The 18,273-nt window shown below is 47.5% G+C and overlaps 1 protein-coding gene across 1 annotated transcript in view; it reads right to left on the bottom strand.

Annotated features, from left to right (window-relative positions):
- LOC119971217 (5-hydroxyisourate hydrolase-like) overlaps positions 1-13,688 on the bottom strand; it is a 66,928-nt gene extending 53,240 nt beyond the window's left edge. Inside the window, exon 1 of the mRNA XM_038806462.1 lies at positions 13,569-13,688. The gene's annotated coding sequence lies outside the window, so the exon portion shown is untranslated. The remainder of the gene's footprint in view (positions 1-13,568) is intronic.
- Positions 13,689-18,273: the final 4,585 nt, after the last annotated feature.

Genomic DNA, 18,273 nt, shown 5'->3' with positions numbered 1-18,273 from the left:
TTGGTCTGAGGAGACAGCAGTCACTGACAGTGAGGTTGGTCTGAGGAAGGGCAGTCACTGACAGTGAGGTTGGTCTGAGGAGACAGCAGTCACTGACAGCGAGGTTGGCCCAAGGAGACAGCAGTCACTGACAGCGAGGTTGGTCTGAGGAGAGAGCAGTCACTGACAGCGAGGTTGGCCCAAGGAGACAGCAGTCACTGACAGTGAGGTTGGTCTGAGGAGAGAGCAGTCACTGACAGTGAGGTTGGTCTGAGGAGACAGCAGTCACTGACAGCGAGGTTGGCCCGAGGAAGGGCAGTCACTGACAGTGAGGTTGGTCTGAGGTGACAGCAGTCACTGACAGCGAGGTTGGTCTGAGGAGAGAGCAGTCACTGACAGCGAGGTTGGCCCAAGGAGACAGCAGTCACTGACAGCGAGGTTGGTCTGAGGAGAGAGCAGTCACTGACAGTGAGGTTGGTCTGAGGAGACAGCAGTCAGTGACAGCGAGGTTGGCCCGAGGAGAGAGCAGTCACTGACAGCGAGGTTGGTCTGAGGAGACAGCAGTCACTGACAGTGAGGTTGGTCTGAGGAGACAGCAGTCACTGACAGTGAGGTTGGTCCGAGGAGAGAGCAGTCACTGACAGTGTGGTTGGTCTGAGGAGACAGGAGTTACTGACAGAGAGGGTGGTCCGCGGAGACAGCAGTCACTGACAGAGAGGTTGGTCCACTGAGACAGCAGTCACTGACAGCGAGGTTGGTCCGCGGAGACAGCAGTCACTGACAGAGAGGTTGGTCCGAGGAGAGAGCAGCCACTGACAGCGAGGTTGGTCTGAGGAGACAGCAGTCACTGACAGCGAGGTTGGTCTGAGGAGACAGCAGTCACTGACAGCGAGGTTGGCCTGCGCCAGAGAAGTGAGAATCCACTGCCCCTTCACCCAGATGATTTGTCTGATGTGAGTTGTACATGTCAGACAATGATTCTTCCTACCTACTGACCACATGTCTGACAGGATCTCCATGTGATGAGGCCGGCCCATCCGGAGTCATTGTCACAGCTATCATCCTCACCTTCCACAAGCGCAGGGACACACACTTCGGTGAGCGGCATTAGTACACAGGCTTCTGGGGCACAACCTGGGGAGCACCACACAGTTGCGGATGCACATCAACTGGAGGCAGGAACATCCAAGGAAGATAGCAGTCAGAGGTCTGCTGGATCCCAGGACTCAGCTGGGTCCCAGTTAGATGCCGAGCCTCTGGACAAGGTACTCCTAGAGCTCACAGCAGTCACATTCAGGAGGAATTGGAGGAGTCCCAAAAGCTATGGGTGCAGGAGATGATGCCAACAATACATGGTACCATGTACCAACACTGCGAGGATGGCGATCACAGTGGAAAGATTAGAGCACGGAGCCCGAATCTTGATGGCCAAGGCATGGCTCAGTCTGCGGCGATCATGGCTAAGGATCCCGACATGTCCCAGTCGATGAGGGACATGTCCCAGATGCAGGTGGATATTGCCGAAGCACTCCAGAACATGGCCCAGTCATCGAGGACCTTCACTGAGGGCGTCGACAATGGGGAGCAGCCAGGACTGGCAACGCCAGATGACTCCGAGGCCCTGGAGCTTAGTCCAGCTGCCCCTCCATCCCATGGAGATGGGTGTCTTCAGGGAGAAGGAAGCACTGGAGGCCAACCCAAGGCCTCCCACCAAGGAGAAGACAGAGGTCACCAATTTTTCCGAATGCCCCCCTCCTGATATCTCAAGGACAGCGGGCAGAACAAAGTGGCACTGTGATACCCATTGCACTGGTAAGTCAGCCAGGGCCCTCTGTCTTCAGACCCTCCAGATGACGTCCACCAAGGGCATCAAAGGCCACGGGCCATGGAAAGCAGCAGGCTGACTCCATCTCTGACGTGCATTCTGGGGACACGCCTAGACGTAGTATTAGACCATGAAAGATCAAGAAGAGTGAGGAGCATTGAGGGCATGAGAGGGGTGGGGTCACTTTCTGAAGCCAGGGGGAATGAAAATGCAAATGTTCAGTAATAAAACATGGTATACCTGATAAATGTGAAGCCTCTGTTAGATTAATCTTCACAGCGGGCCTGCCTGCATCCCCCCACCCCCTGTTGTCCTTTGCTCCCCGCTCCGTGGGCACAGTGGTCCAAGATCAAACGTTCCTGATGCAGACCTCGTTCAGAGGAGGGAATTAAGAGCAGAAAGGCAAGAGTCGGACTTTGGTGAGGAGCACCAGAGCTTCCATCACAGCAAGTGGTCATCACTCTCCTGCCTTGCATATTGACCCGCTGACAGTGCTGCTACAGGCCAATCACCCTGGAGTGATGTTACACAGACCCATAGGGAAACGGTGATGGGGAGGGGGCGGTGTGTGGGGGAGGGTGGGCGGCGAGTGGGGGAGGATAGGTAATGGAAATGAAGGGGGGAATGAGGGAAATAGGAATGAAATGAAAATTGCTTATTGTCACGAGTAGGCTTCAATGAAGTTACTGTGAAAAGCCCCTAGTCGCCACATTCCGGCGCCTTTCCGGGGAGGCTGGTACGGGAATGCAGGAGGGGGAAGGAGGGAAATGGGGGGAGGGGGATTGAGTGGGAGGGGGATTGGGGTGGATGGAGGGAAATTGGGGGAGCTGGTTGAGCTGACAGACACGGCCTCACCCTGTGAGAATCCGGTGAGGATGAAGGCCTCCCTGGTTCTCAAGGCGTGTGGGACCCTTGCCGCTTCCTGTCCTCCATTCTCCGGCTCTTTGTGTGACTTACAGCACATAACCAAGAACAGGCTCTGTCCTGGAAGTGTTTGGTGGGACAGACAGGCTGCTGCTGGGGTTGTCCCTGTTATGGGTCTCCACAATATTTAAATATAGGTTGAAGGCCTCATAGATACAAAGTCCCTCCCCCCACCCAGTGCCCTTGAGCTGTATGCCGGAAAAGGGAAATGGCTACTCACCTGTCACTTCCCCTTGATAGCCATTGCGGCAGCTTCAGACTTTTGAAAGGATGTACTAAACGCCACCCACCCGACTTCCCGCTGGGGAGTCAGTTAATTCCTGGGAGGCAGCTGCATTCAACGTCAATCTCACAAATAAGATTAAAATGAAAGCAAATGAAGGTTAATGATATGTTTGCTATTTCGGGGTAAGATTTGGAACTCACCATCAGGAGCGGGCTGGGTAAAGTGCAAACTAGATCGCCTCTGGCCCGATTCTCGATTTTTGGCTTTTTCCGCTTATTTACCCAGTGTGCCCAGATACGCGGTGGGCACAACTCCAGTGGTTACATCGCACCCGTGGTCTAAATCAGGAATTAAGAACAACACAGTTGGTGCCGAGTCTCATTGTTCTTTGGTGTTAGATCAGGTCTTAACTCCATATTTACATTACAGCCAAGTGGGGTAGATTTTCATGTGTCTGATTGCATCTAGGGAGATGTGTGTGGTGATTTGCATGTGCACATCAATGTATATAGTTATCTATCCTATAGTTATCAGTATAACCTCCGACCAGCAGGTGGTGATGGAGATCCATGATGTGACTGGAGAGATTCAGCAGTTGGTAGTAAGTCGTACTGGAGGACCGTCGCATTAGAGATAGCTCCAGGAGAATTCACCGAATTCATTTATTAGTTACCATTTTTATTATAGTTCATTAGTTATCTTTCCACATGTTTGTTAATAAATCATCTTACTAGTTACAGAACTAGATATTCTGTGTACCTCATTAACACGGTGATAACACAGAACACAACATGGTACCAAGAGTTCAGAATAATTAAAGATAACAATGGAGAAGACAAGATGAAACAGGCTGAAGAAAGAAAAAAGGTAATTCTTCCACCTACCTGGTAAACCTGGTAGGGCAACTGGAACTCAATTCATGGAAAGACTGTGAAGTTAGAGATGGAAGGTTTGAAGGCATCCCACCAGCTTCAAGCCAGCGGTAATGTAGATGAAAATTGGCGGATTTTCAAGCAACAATTCAGACTCTTTGTTGCAGCCCTTGGCCTGCAGGCACAGCCTCATGATAGTTGTATTACGTTGCTGCTCACGGTAGCACGTCATCAAGCAATAGAAATATACAACACCTTCGCCTTCGACAGTGAAGAGGAAAGCAAGAGCTTTGATGAAATAATAAAGTACTTGATCAGCATTGCTCTCTGAAGAAAAATTAAACGTTGAACGTTGTATATTTCGTAGGCGTAACCAAAAAGCAGGCAAATCTATTGATAGTTTTTTAACCGACTTGTGGTTGAAGGCGCAGTTGTGCAATTTTAGTATTTTGAGTTGTTGATGATCTGCGATCAGCTAGTGTTCGGGATAGCAAATGACAAGGTGCGTGAGAGGTTACTGAGGGAAGAAGAGCTAATTGGAAAACATTATCAGGATTTGTCATGCAAGTGAGCTAGCTGCACAGCAGATTAGTATGCTCAACCTGAATCATTTTGGCGCCAATCTGGAAGAAGATGCCAGCGCCATAAGCACTGTGACACAGTCAATAAAGAAATGTGGTTTCAGTGCAGGTGGCCATCTTGAGCGGTTGACTGGATCCGCCATTTGATGCCAGCAATGCGGCAATCGACATCTGCCATGGTGATGTCCCGCAGTAGGAAAGGTGTGTTTACAAATCACTTTGCTAGGCAATATCTCCCACGTCCAATAGTTGACCGAACAGGACCAGTTAACGTAGATAATGAGATATGCACCAACGACCTGGCTGCTCTGGAGATGATTGTGACGGAGGATGTGAATAGTCTGACCAGCCAAAATGGCAAATTTTTCCTCAGCATTTGCAGCCATGGTGATGCGGATGCGAATACCATAGAAGATAGATGGACGATTCTGTTGATGGTTAATTGCACGTTAATCAGATGAAAGTTCGACACAGGAGCGAGGGCCAATTTGATCACTTTGTCAGTGTTGAAAGGGTTAAAAATTAAAGCAAAAATGGTTCGAAGGACTATAATGGCCATCAGATCACAATGTCAGGAGCATGTAAACTCGCTGTAACGTGTATAATTACATTTGCCATAGTGGAGACCGAGCACGAATTTCCCATAGGAGTGGAAGCGTGTGAAGCGCTTGGGCTCGTTAAGTGGGTTTTCAGTGCAGAAAGCATGGTACCCCGCCAACATGCAGCCATATAATCCATCATAAAAGACTTTCCGAAGATATTTCAAGGCTTTGGCACCCTGTCTTTTATGTACCACATCCAATTGAAGGAGAATGCGAAGCCAGTCGTACACGCGCTGAAACGTTTACCAGCTCCACAGAAGGACAAATTGAAGGCTGCGTTAGACAGAATGATGGCTCGAGGAGTCATGAAACGCATAGAGGAACCTACAGACTGGGTTAACTCTGTGGTGTGCGTAAAAAAGAGGAATAAATGACATGGGGATATGCATGGACCCCAAAGACATGAACCTTAATATCAAGAGAGCACTACCGATTCCAAAGAGGGAGGAAATAACATGTGAGATGGCTGGAGTGACATGTTTCAGCAAGTTGGATGCATCACAAGGCTTCTGGCAGCTTAAGCTAGACAAAGCGAACACAAAGCTGCGCATGTTTAACAGACCCTTTGGGCGCAACTGCTTCCTGAGGATGCCGTATGACATAATTTCTACGTCTGAAATTTTCCATCGGGCCATGGAGCATAAGGGTTACCAGACATCCGAGTCTATGTGGATGACATAATAATCTGGGGGTCCATACGCGATGAGCATGACAGAAGGCGTCTCAGAGTTCTACAACAGATGAAGAAAAATAGCCTGTAGCTCAATAAAGCAAAATGTCTTCTTCTTGCAGGACAGGCTCTCTGCACAAGGTGGGCAGCCAGATAATGAGAAGATAAAGGCTATTTTGACAATGCCAATTCCACAGATAAAATAAGCATCCTACAGATACTAGCGATGATCAACTATGTTGGCAAATATATTCCCAACCTAGCATCTAAAACCTCTCAACTCTGAGATTCAATGAAAAAAGGACGCAGTGTTCCAATGGTCTCCCAGACACGAGGAGTGTCAAGCATTACGTATCTCATTGACTACAGTGCCAGTTCTAGCGAAAAAGACCAAAATTTCCATCGATGCATCTAAGGATGGCCTGGGAGTTGTGTTACTGCAGCAGAAGGCAGCTGGCTGCCTGTGACATACGTATCCTGAGCAATGGCCTAGACGGAACGCAGGTATGCGCAAATTGAAAAAGAATGCCCCTGGTTAGTCAATGGTTTAGACAAGTTCCACGACTATGTCTATGCTTCTGACGTTTCTTGTGGAGACTGACCACAGGCCACTTGTCTCCATTGTGCAGAAGAACTTATGCAAAATGTCCGAGGATCTAGCGCACGATGACGAAGCTCCAACGCTACGATTTTGATCTAATCTACACACCAGGCAAGCATCTCATTGTCGCTGACATGCTTTCCCGAGCCACGGGCATTAAGGAGATACACGTGGTTGATGAGGATGAGCAAGTCCATGTTAATCTCCTCACTGCATCTCGTCCAGTCTCTGAGAAGTCATGCCTAATAAGGGAAGAAACAGCCAAGGACATAGTCCAAAAAAAGTAATAAAGTTTCTCCACGAGGGATGGCCTAAAGGTTCCTGTTCGGGCTATTACAATGCGAGGGCAGAGTTGAGTGAGGCAACAACACAGGATTGTGCTTCCACATTCCTTGAGGCCACTCATTCTCAAGAAGCTCCACCTGGGCATTGAAAAGTGCAAGCACAGGGCTAGGGATAAAGTTTATTGGCCAGGGAAGCACAGGGCCAGGGATACAGTTTATTGGCCAGGAATCACTCAAGACATTGCACTCATTGTTGATAACTGTGACACCTATCAGACGTTCCAATGCAAACAGAGCAAAATGCCGATGCACACGGGTGAAATCACCACAACTCCTTGGCTGAAGGTGGGCATGGATCTTTTTCACTTTAATGGAAAAGAATACCTTTTGGTCACTGACTACTTCTTTAATTATCCGGAGATTGCACAGTTAGCGAACTCGACTGCTTGGTGTGTTATCCAACATGCTTGTCATGTGAGAGTACCTTTAAGAAATGGGTGTTTAAGAAAAGTACCTTTAAGAAATGGAGCTGCTCATGTTACTGGAGTGATGTCAGAGTGTGGGTGGAGCTGAGCTCTACTTCTGCTCTTTAGTTTCAGTTTGAGAAAAAGCTTGGGTGTGTCTGTGTTTTTCAGTGAGCTACAGCTGAAGTAGAGCTGTCCTGTTGATCTCTGCCATCCAAAGACTATCTATGGATCACTTGGTGAACCCAGAATTGTAAAAGGTCTCATTATTGAATGTAAACCTAATGTGCTCCTGTTTGAAGGTTTGTTAAGTCTGTGGGATGTTAAAGGGACAGCATTCAGGGTTACTTAGTGTTGTAGTCTTTGGGGTTGTATTTGAATTAATGGTTGCTTAGATGTTCACTGTTTGTTTTAAAAAGGCTAACTTGCGTTCATAGAATAAACATTGTTTTGCTTTAAAAAATACTTGTCCATTTTCTGCTGTACCACACCTGTAAAGTGGGCTGTATGCTCCCCATACCACAATCTATTAAAAGTTGTGGGTCAGGTGAACTCCATGATACACTTTGGGGTTTTCTGAACCTGACCCATAACAATGCTAAACATTTTTGTCCAGCCTGGCATACCAAATACTGTTATGTTTGACAATGGTCCTTGCTTCAAAAACTGAGTGGACTGCATTTGCTGGTCATGATGACTTCAAGCACATTACTTCAAATCCTTTATATCCCCAGACAAACAGGAAGACAGAAATGTTAAACATTGTTAAACAGCAGCTTAAAAAAAGCCACTGACAGCCAGGAAGATATCTATCTGGCGCTTTTGAGCTATCGGTCTGCACCACTTGTCAATGGGCTGTCACCAGCTCAGCTGCTGATGAATAGACAGCTACAAACGACCCTGCCTTCCATTCTAACTCCCCCTGTCGATGGAGGACTGGAGCAGAAACTGCTTCTGGAGGCAGAAAGAGTTCTATGATAAATCCACAAGGAAGCTCCAACCAGTGCATCCAAGTGACACGGTTAGACTGGAAGATGTCACTGGATGGTCAAGTCTTGCAAAAGTACTACAACAGACAGGTCCATATTCGTTTCTCACCATCACTGAGGATGGCCCAGTCTTGCAGAGAAACTGAAGAGCGGTGTTGAAAGTTCAACGTCCTTTCATTTTGAGTCCATCAGAAGAGTTGGTATGTAATCCCAAATCACTTGAAGAGGATACAAACCACCCATCAGAGACAGCAATCAGAGAAGCATCCGCAGCAATAAATACAGAACAAGCAGGAACATCAACAACAAATGAAGGTGGAACACAATCACCTATTCAGCCATTGCTCCTGAGATCAACCAGGTTACGTTGTAAACCTGACAGACTGAACTTGTAGTAAATTGTGTACAGTGCATGTTTAAACTTATCATGCATATCATATTAACACTTCCAAAGGAAGGAGGATGTGGTGATATGCATGTGTATATAGGTATCTGTATGACATCTGACCAGCAGGGGGTGATAGAGATTCACCATGTGGCTGGAGAGATTCAGCAGTTGGTAGTAAGTCATACTAGAGGACAGTGGCACTAGAAGTAGCTCCAGGAGAATTCACTGAATTCATTTATTAGTTACCGCCTGTATTATAGTTTGTTAGTTATCTTTCCACTTGTTTGTTAATAAATCACCTTACTAGTTAAAGAACTAGATGTTCTGTGTACCTCATTACAACGGCCATAACAGAGGACACAACAAAGTGGTGTTGAAGCCCTACTGCCAGTTTGATGGAATTGATTGGGAAAAGAGAATACAGAGCAGAAGGATTATGTTACTGTGCATCTGCCTTTGTGCATTCCACATGCTGCTACTTCTGTATTGTTCGCTGTTAGAAAAGCATAGTCCCTGGGCAGCATGGCACAGTGATTAGCACTGCTGCCTGACGGCGCCGAGGTCCCATTGTATTGATGTAAAATGTGCAGCGTAATTGCCCTATAATAAATCATTTGAGCATGCTCTTCTGTAGCAAGATTGTGGCAACGTGAGATTCTGGGAAAGGAAACTCAGTTGGAATAATGGAAGTTTCTGTGATGCAGAGAGCACTGACAGATTGCATCGTGAAGTAAGTTTGAACTCTTTTGTTTTTATTAAATATGTTTTTCTCCTTAAAGGTTTGTGGTTTCCTGCATTGTACTTCTAACGGCATCAATTGCACTCTGGACCTTGCTTAAGTAAGCATTCTGTGTGCCTTGACCATGAGTGTTGGCATCCTATTCAGCAGGATGTACTTGAGTCTGGAATAGAACATAGAACATTTAGCCCATCGAGTCTGCACCGACCCACTTAAGCCCTCACTTCCACCCTATCCCCGTAACCCAATAACCCCTCCTAACCTTTTTGGTCACGAAGGGCAATTTATCGTGGCCAATCCATCTAACCTGCACGTCTTTGGACTGTGGGAGGAAACCGGAGCACCCGGAGGAAACCGGAGCAGACACGGGGAGAAAGTGCAGACTCCACACAGACAGTGACCCAGAGGGGAATCGAACCAGCGACCCTGGCGCTGCGAAGTCACAGTGCTATCCACTTGAGCTAACGTGCTGCCCTGTTCTGGAACCATGCCTAAATTCTTTCGGAAGCAACTTTATGTTAAACAAATGCGGAATAGAGCGACTTTTTCTCATTTAAACTTGTCTTTAACCTCTGAACTACACCTATTTGAGGATGAAACCACAAATGATAACTTCTAGTTCTGCCTGTATGTCCATATGTCTCCTCTCCTAACATAAAGGTGACATGGCCTCCAAAATACTTGCCACAAGTTAATTGCAGATTAATCATTTGGTCTGTTCAGATCTCTTGCCTTTTCTTGCCCATCTGAAGGCAGTGATACAGGCCGATCGTGTACATTTGCATGAGGAGGACCTAGAAAATGTAAAGTAATTGTACTCCCAAAAGATAATTTTAATAGTCTTCATACGGGGTTCTGGGGAGCCCCTGGGAATGTATGGGTGAGTCTTGGGGTGGATTTGTAATCTTTATAATCTTTTAGTAGTGTCTCAAAAAGGCTTACGTTAACATTGCAATGAAGTCACTGTGAAAATACCCTAGTCGCCACACTCCGCCTGTTCGGATACACAGAGGGAGAATTCAGAATGTCCAATTCACCTAACAGCATGTCTTTTGGGATTTGTGGGAGGAAACCGGGGCACCCGGAGGAAACCCATGCAGTCACAGAGAGTATGTGTAGACTCCGCACAGATCCAAGCCAGGAATAGAACCCTGGTCCCTGGCGCTGTGAAGCAACAGTGCTAACCACTGTGCTACCATGCCACCAAATTCACCAAATTACCAATTTGAAGTATTATTTTTAAAATAAATTTAGGTACCCAATTCATTTTTTCCAATTAAGGGGCAATTTAGCGTGGCCAATCCACCTACCCTGCACATCTTTTGGGTTGTGGAGGCGAAACCCACACAAAGGCGGTGAGAATTTGCAAACTCCACACGGACAGTGACCCAGAGCCGGGATCGAACCTGGGACCTCGGCGCTGTGAAGCAACAATGCTAACCACTGTGCTACCGTGCCGCCCATTTCACCAAATTACCAATTTGAAGTATTATTAAAGGCCCAGGAGATTATTAGTTGGACGTCACGTTTCTTCTTCTCTCCTATAATTGGGGTACATTTTTACTGTTGCCATTAGAGAAATGATACAGCTCCCAATTGACTTTCCTTCCTGACTGTGGCTAAACAGTGAATAGTGACACACTGAGGGTGTTGTGACCATGGTCAGTCCTCTCCTTACCTAATGTCTGCAAGTAAATGTCTTTAGTTGTGATTGATCGGAGAACTTTTAGCGAAACCCTGGCACCACAGGCATGCCGCTGGGGAGGGGTGGGAGAGAGCGCTGGTTCAAGTCATCTGACGCAGCACAATCAGGAATCATTCCATCGACCGCCATGGCACATATAATGCATTACCATTAAGCCATTGTGAGAGCTCCCACGGAGCCTGCTTCTAAAGTGCTTGTTCCTTTAAAATAATTCCATCCTTTGTTCTTTCGGAGCTGATTAATCCAACCTCATGATTACCCACGAGAACCATAACTGTTGGGATCTGAAAGTCCTGATTGCAATCCTCCTGCTGCTGTAATTTGAGGACCTCCACCCATTTTAAATTATAGGACACCTCACAGTACTGCAGAATTGGCCATTTTTCTGAGTGCTGTTAACTGAAAAGTTAATCAATTCTGTTTACAATACATGCTGACCACACCGGTAATTGCTAGTCTCTGTAAATCTTTTAACAGCAGAACACTGCAGGTGAAGTAAAAAGATAGTTGGAAGCAATACAGTGAACGATTCAGGCAGAATTTACCAGCCACACCTGTATTGAGTAACGTGGATAGTGGTTTTCACAATGGGGGGGGGGGGTGGCCTGGGGCACACAGGACATTGTTCAAATCAGCTTCAATCGTAATGTTGCAGCTGAATAGCATTTAAGAAGAATTTTGCTTTCTAATAACACTGACAGAAAAATGTTGCTAACAAGAATATTCTTTTCTGATCCATTTACATTTCTAATTCTGGTAAAGCAGAAATAATTTTTTTGCTTTAATCTAAGGTTCCTTGTTTAAAATGAAAAGAACGTGCTCTCTAAGGCTACTAAAGCACTTCCTCCTTCAACATTATCTCTAGTTTGCTGGAGAATTGGAAAGACAACAACATCTTTGCAGTTGCAATATACCAAAGGTTAGCTGACTCACCCTTTTAGCCCTAAGCCTCACTCACTGCTCCCACTCACTATTCCTGGTCCAGGTGTGCGAATACCTGCCTCCAGGTGTTTCTGCGTTTCATGGCTCTATTCTTCCATCACCCTGTTCAAGCCACTGACTCTCTAATGTTGCTGTGTTTTATCGAATGTGTTTCTGGATATCAAAGCATTGTGAGAAAGTACCAGCCTGTCACACAATTAATACTGCAGACTGGATTACATCTCCTGGCTGTTACTGTCACAAATACTGTGTCTAGCATCACTACTATCTTTCTGGCTGTTGTAATATACTGACATATTCTTATCAAATTCACTACTGACATTTTGTTATGTGACTGTGACCATGTAAACAATTCCTTGTCATCATTCTCTATCTGCAGTCTTCAGGGCCAGGGCGGCACAGTGGCACAGTGGTTAGCCCTGCTGCCTCATAGCACCAGGAACCCAGGTTCAATTCCGGCCTTGGGTGACTGTCTGTGTGGAGTCTGCACTTTCTCCCTGTGTCTGCGTGGGTTTTCTCCCACAGTCCAAAGATGTACAAATTAGGCGGATTGGTCATGCTAAATTGTATCTAATGTCACAAAGATGTGCAGGTTAGATGACTGACCGTGCTAAATTGCACCTTAGTGTCCAAAGATGTGTAGGTTAGGTTACTGGGTTATCAGGATAGGGTGGGGGAGTAAGTAGGCTTAGGAATATTTAATTAATATGGACATAGATGAGGGTACGCTACAGTCTACCATGGAATTCACACACCTCTCATTTAAGGAAGGGCGAACACAAAAGTACTGTCTCCTTGTTTCATATTGGACAAAAGGGAAGATCAAAACTCAGTTTGTGTCAGATGGACGTGAATAACCAGCCTCAACCTCCCATTGTATAACAATAGCCTCCCTCATCCAAACAAAGCTGGGTTGGCATCAAAAGTATTAACCCACAACGTAAGGGCTGGAATCATCATGAACACCACACTTTAGGTGGGAACGACCACTGACTTGTGAAAAGCCACATGATGAAACAGCCATGGTGTCTTTGTTCAAAAGACCATCTAAGAGCAGCTTGCTGATCAGGTCCATCAGTAATCAGCCGAGAGGTAGATTCTAAAATTAGCTGGAAGTCATCCAGCAGCCAAAGTACTTAAACCCGTTCTAGTTTCAAAGTTCACCTGAGAACCAACCTCCTAAATATCTGACCACAAGGAACCTCACAATCTGATGCAAACTCTTTGCTTTATAAGAACACCAGTTCAATTTTAAATAATTGAATCTGTTCAAGAAACCACAGGCCTGTCATGTGTGAGACCAGCAATGGTATATCAAAGACTGAATTAATTGTAATCTGTAAAATTGCACTATCTTTATCTGTATCCAATCTTTGTGTGTGTAAGTGAGAGACAGTTTGTTACGTTGTGTCGATTCAGGGGAAGTATATGAGAATAAATAACCTTTTTTATTTTAAAATTCATGAAAGCTTGCTGTTGAATTATTTAATTGGAATGTACACTTAACATGTAAGAGAAGACACATCTCTTTCCACACAAAATATGCTGATTATGGACAGCACATGACACATTTACAGAAACACCTTTGGCAACAGTCACTGAATTAAGATCTAATAGGGGTGAGAACCCTAGTTGGTATTTTGGCTGACTTTAGTACTGTGATGTGGAACCCAATTGTAGTATCTCTATCGCTCAGTACACAAAACGGTGCCCAGAAATTGAACCTTCCTGATATATTTAAATTGTCCTGATATATTTAAATTGTATCTCCACTTACCCATCGTGGCACTGAGAGAGATTTGCATTGATATTCCTTTGTTTTTTTAAGTTCACTTGTAGCTACCACTTTCCTATGTAACAGGAGCCATTGAACTTCCAACACATAATAAAACTGCCAGCATTAATCACATAGTAAACAGCAGCAGATCAGAGTCTACTAACTGACCTTGGCTCTGGGCAGGCTTTGGCTAGTGGTCAAATCTTTATTCTTGAGCTGACAATGGACCTACTGCAATTTATCATTTGGATATGAAACGTATTTTCAATTAAACATCACCAGTCATGTCCTTCTGGTTAAAGCGTTTGGCTGAGCCAACTCTTTGATGTTTCATTGCAGCCTATTTTAATGCTACAATTCCATCTAAACACGACACTACAACTGGACTCACCTCAATTGCTCTGTGGGTGAAGGTACTGTTAAAGACACTACAACTAATCCAAGCATTCCCTGCCAAGGCATGGAAAAATAATTGAAAAGCCACTCCTAATTTCTGACTGTTTACTTTTGCTTAAGTGTCTCAACTTTGAGGTCAGGCTGAACACTGATGCACCTTGCAGCTTGTGGTGAATGTAACTTGGTAATTCACACTGTATCTTTGTAAGCGCAGTAGCGCTATCCGACCACTATGAAATGAAAATCGCTTATTGTCACGAGTAGGCTTCAACGAAGTTACTGTGAAAAGCCCCTAGTCGCCACATTCTGGCGCCTGTCCGGGGAGGCTGGTACGGGAATCGAACCGTGCTGCTGGCCTGCTTTAAAAGCCAGCGATTTAGCTGAGTGAGCCCCCTAGCTGGTTTACCTAGGGCAGGGATGGGCAAACTACAGCCCGCGGGCCGCATGCGGCCCGCCAAAGGTATTTCTGCGGCCCACCAAGTCATTAAAAAAAAAAAAAAAAAAAATTAAAAAAAAAAAAAAAAAATTTTTTTTTTAAAAAATAATTTTTTTTTTAAAAGGTTAATGGGTGGGGGGGGGGGCTGTTGGGTTACTTACTGGTATAGGGTGGATACGTTGACTTGAGTAGGGTGATCATTGCTTGGCACAACGTCGAGGGCCGAAGGGCCTGTTCTGTGCTGTACTGTTCTATGTTCTATATGAGGCGCCCAGAATCATAACCGGGTGACGTAATTATTTTACTTAATATACTATGCGGCCCTTTGTGAATTGTGAATTTCTGAATGCGGCCCTTGCACTGAAAAGTTTGCCCACCCCTGACCTAGGGGGAGTAGCTCTGGGAATGCTCAGGAGTTTGTACGAGGCTCCACCCTTGGCTCCGCCCATGACTCCTCTCCCTTGTGCTGCTGTATAAATACCCTTGTCCAGAGTCAGCCTGCAGTTCACCGAGAGTTCATCAACGGTTAACAGGCTGGCTCTGTAGTAAGTAGATTAAAACCACTGTTCATATCGGAAAGCACGTGTCTGGTGAATTGATGGTTCCATCACATCTGAATAAATGTTTGATATCGGTTAATCTGAGGCACAAGTCCTGGTCATGTGCTGTGTCTCACTGCTTTCTGAAGAGCAGGCACGGATTGGCTAGAAAATGGAAAGTGGTACTTAATTAAAACATGGTAACAATACCTCACTGTGTAGATTCCAGAACATTGTTTTCTTTACATCTGCAGTTTAAAGGTTGACAAGCCAGTGTCTCATTGTACCATTAGTTACCCTCATACCATAAAGTTATACTTAGGGCACTTTAAATTGGTCAGTTTTTGCTAGTACAGATTTCCAGGGCTAAGTATAGACCAGCATGAATCAGCATTGCTATGGCAATGTATTGAGAAAGATTATTTTATGCTGGAACAATATTAGATGGAATGTGATAAGGGGAGGGTGCTAATAATGTCACACTCTTTATTACTCCAAGGTACCCTCTTGAAAGGACAGCAGCCTACAGGGCCGGCTCAAGGCACCGGCAACTCGGGCAGTCGCCCAGGGCGCCATGTGGTAGGGGGCGCCAGAGACTCGGGTCCCGCGCATGCGCAGTTGGGCCGGTGCCAACCAGCACATGCGCGGTGGCAGCCCTCCCATGTGGTCCGCCCCCCCCCCTCGGTTCCCCCCCCCACCTCGGGTCCCCCGCCCCCCCCCCCTCGGGTCCGCCCCCCCCGCGGGTCCGCCCCCCCCACGGGTCCCCCGCCCCCCCCTCGGGTCCCCCGCCCCCCCCCCCCCGGGTCCCCCGCCCCCCCCCCTCTCGGGTCCGCCCCCCCCGCTCTCGGGTCCGCCCGCCCCGCCCCCCTCGGGTCCCCCGCCCCCCCCCCTCTCGGGTCCGCCCCCCCCGCTCTCGGGTCCGCCCGCCCCGCCCCCCTCGGATCCGCCCGCCCCGCCCCCCTCGGGTCCGCCCGCCCCGCCCCCCCCTCGGGTCCGCCCGCCCCGCCTCGGTCCCGCCTCCGCCCCCGCCCTCGGTCCCGCCCCCCCCCCCCCAAGGGCGCCGAAGTTCAGCTTGCCCGGGGCGCCAGCAACCCTAGGGCCGGCGCTGCAGCCTACCATGCAATGTCTCAAAGGGATAAAACGTATCGTGTTATCTATTATGAGGCCAATTTTCATATTGACACCACACTGTTAGTGCTCACAAATGTTGGACTGAAAGAGCTTATCAATATAATGACAACTTATCTCTAAGCCCATTTCAATTTTCAGAAGGACCTCAACCAAGCTGGCTAGAGTTCTTGAAGAAACTGTCTGAATGTGTGAATTGGGTTCATATGGTGCAGTTCGGGCCCCAATGCCATTTTGTCTCTGATCACCTGTGTTTGCAGATACTGTCCGTGCGGAGTCTGCACATCCTCCCTGTGTGTGCCTGGGTTTCCTCCGGGTGCTCCGGTTTCCTCCCACAGTACAAAGATGTTTCAGGTTAGGTGGATTGGCCATGATAAATTGCCCTTAGTGTTCAAAATTGCCCTGAGTGTTGGGTGGGGTTACTGGGTTATGGGGATAGAGTGGAGGTGTGGGCTTGGGTAGGGTGCTCTTTCCAAGAGCCGGTGCAGACTCGATGGGCCGAATGGCCTCCTTCTGCACTGTAAATTCTATGATTCTATGAATGTTTGCTCCTTTCCTACTAAGTATAGGTGAAAGAAGTGTTGGAAAACCAAATGCACATTTTTACTGAATTCACTTGTACAGTCAGCTGGAAGCCCCACTCCTATGGGTCCTGCATAAATGTTGTTGCTTTAAAATAATGCTCCCTTTAACTCCCAGATTTTCAACACCTTCCCTTTAATTTATGTCAGACAAAATGGTCCTTCCCTCTCACTGACCACATCTCCATTGTCTCGCAGGACCTCCATCTGATGAGGCCAGGCCACCCGGAGTCTTTACCCCACCACCCAAGAGACCACCTCAGAGGAGAGCTCCGAGGAGATCACCATCAAGGCATCACATCTTTCACCTGCACCTTCCATTAGCGCAGAGACACACACCTCAGTGGGTGACATCAGTGGACAGGCTTCTGGGATACAATCTGGTGAGCACCACAGAGTTGTTGCAGCACATCATGTGGAGCCAGGAACATCCGAGGGATTCTGCATTCGGAGGTCTGCTGGATCCCAGGATTTGGCTGGATCCCTTCCAGATGCCAAGCCTCTGGTCTGATGCAGATGATAGGGCAAAGCCGTGAGATTCAGGAGGGAGTGTCAGGGACACTACAGCATCTACGAGGCCTATTGGAGGAGTCTTAAAAAGCTGCAGACGCAGGAGATGGTGCCAACAATGCATGGCGCCAAGACCAACACTGCTAGGGTGGCGACCACAGTGGAAAACCTGGGAAACGACATTGGCGTTTTGAGTGGTGATGTCCAAGGCATGGCTCAGTCTGAGACTGCCATGGATGAGGGCCTTGACATGATGTCAGAATCGCTGAGGAACGTGTCCCAGTCGCAGGTGGACATTGCGAAGCATAGCCCAGTCACTGATCAGCATCGCTGAGGGTGTCAACACCATTGTGCAGACAATGAGGAGTCTCCAGGACTGGCAACGCCAGATGACTCCGAGGTCACTCCAGCTGCCCCACCAACTTATGGAGTTTCCCAGGGCCCTACAGAAGGAGGAAGCACTGGAGGCCGACCCTGGGCCTGCCACCTCCTGACACCAGCGCATTTCAAATGCAGTGGGCAGAACATGGTGGGACGGTGATGCCAGACCCCCAGTTCCAATCCCTCCAGAGGATGCCCGCCAAGGGAATCAAAGGCCACAGGACGCGGAAAGGAGCTGACTGCCTCCATCTCTGATGTGCATCCTGGGTACCCACCTAGAGGTAGCAGTAGATTGAGAAGAATGAGGAGCACTGAGTGGGCACTGGTGAGGTCACTGTCCATAGCTAGGGGGAATGGAAATCTGTCAGTGTAAAATGTTCATTAAAAGGTGTAATACCTGATACATGCAAAGCCTCTGTCACATTAATCTTCACCGCAGGCCTGCCAGCACCCTAGCCCCTTGTCCCCCCCCCCCACTCTCCCCTCTCCCCCCCCCCCTTCTTATTTGAAATAACCTTTATCTGTGAAGCTGGAGGCTGGTCACAGTCAAAAGGAGTGACATTGAATTTCAGGATAGAAGTAGCAGCAGGACTCCATCCTGGAAGTCTCTGGTAGGCTGCAGCTGTAGTTGTCGCCCCCTTCCCCGACCACCAGCCCCCCACCCCCCGGCCCAGGGGCGACTCCCGACTCAGCCCCCTTACCAAGCCCAAACCTCCCCCCACCCACCCGAGGGG

The sequence above is a fragment of the Scyliorhinus canicula genome, chromosome 9 (genome assembly GCF_902713615.1).
Source record: "Scyliorhinus canicula chromosome 9, sScyCan1.1, whole genome shotgun sequence".
Lineage (NCBI taxonomy): Eukaryota > Metazoa > Chordata > Chondrichthyes > Carcharhiniformes > Scyliorhinidae > Scyliorhinus > Scyliorhinus canicula.
Note: the sequence above shows the minus strand (reverse complement) of the source record. Positions and strands in the feature narration are given on the sequence as shown.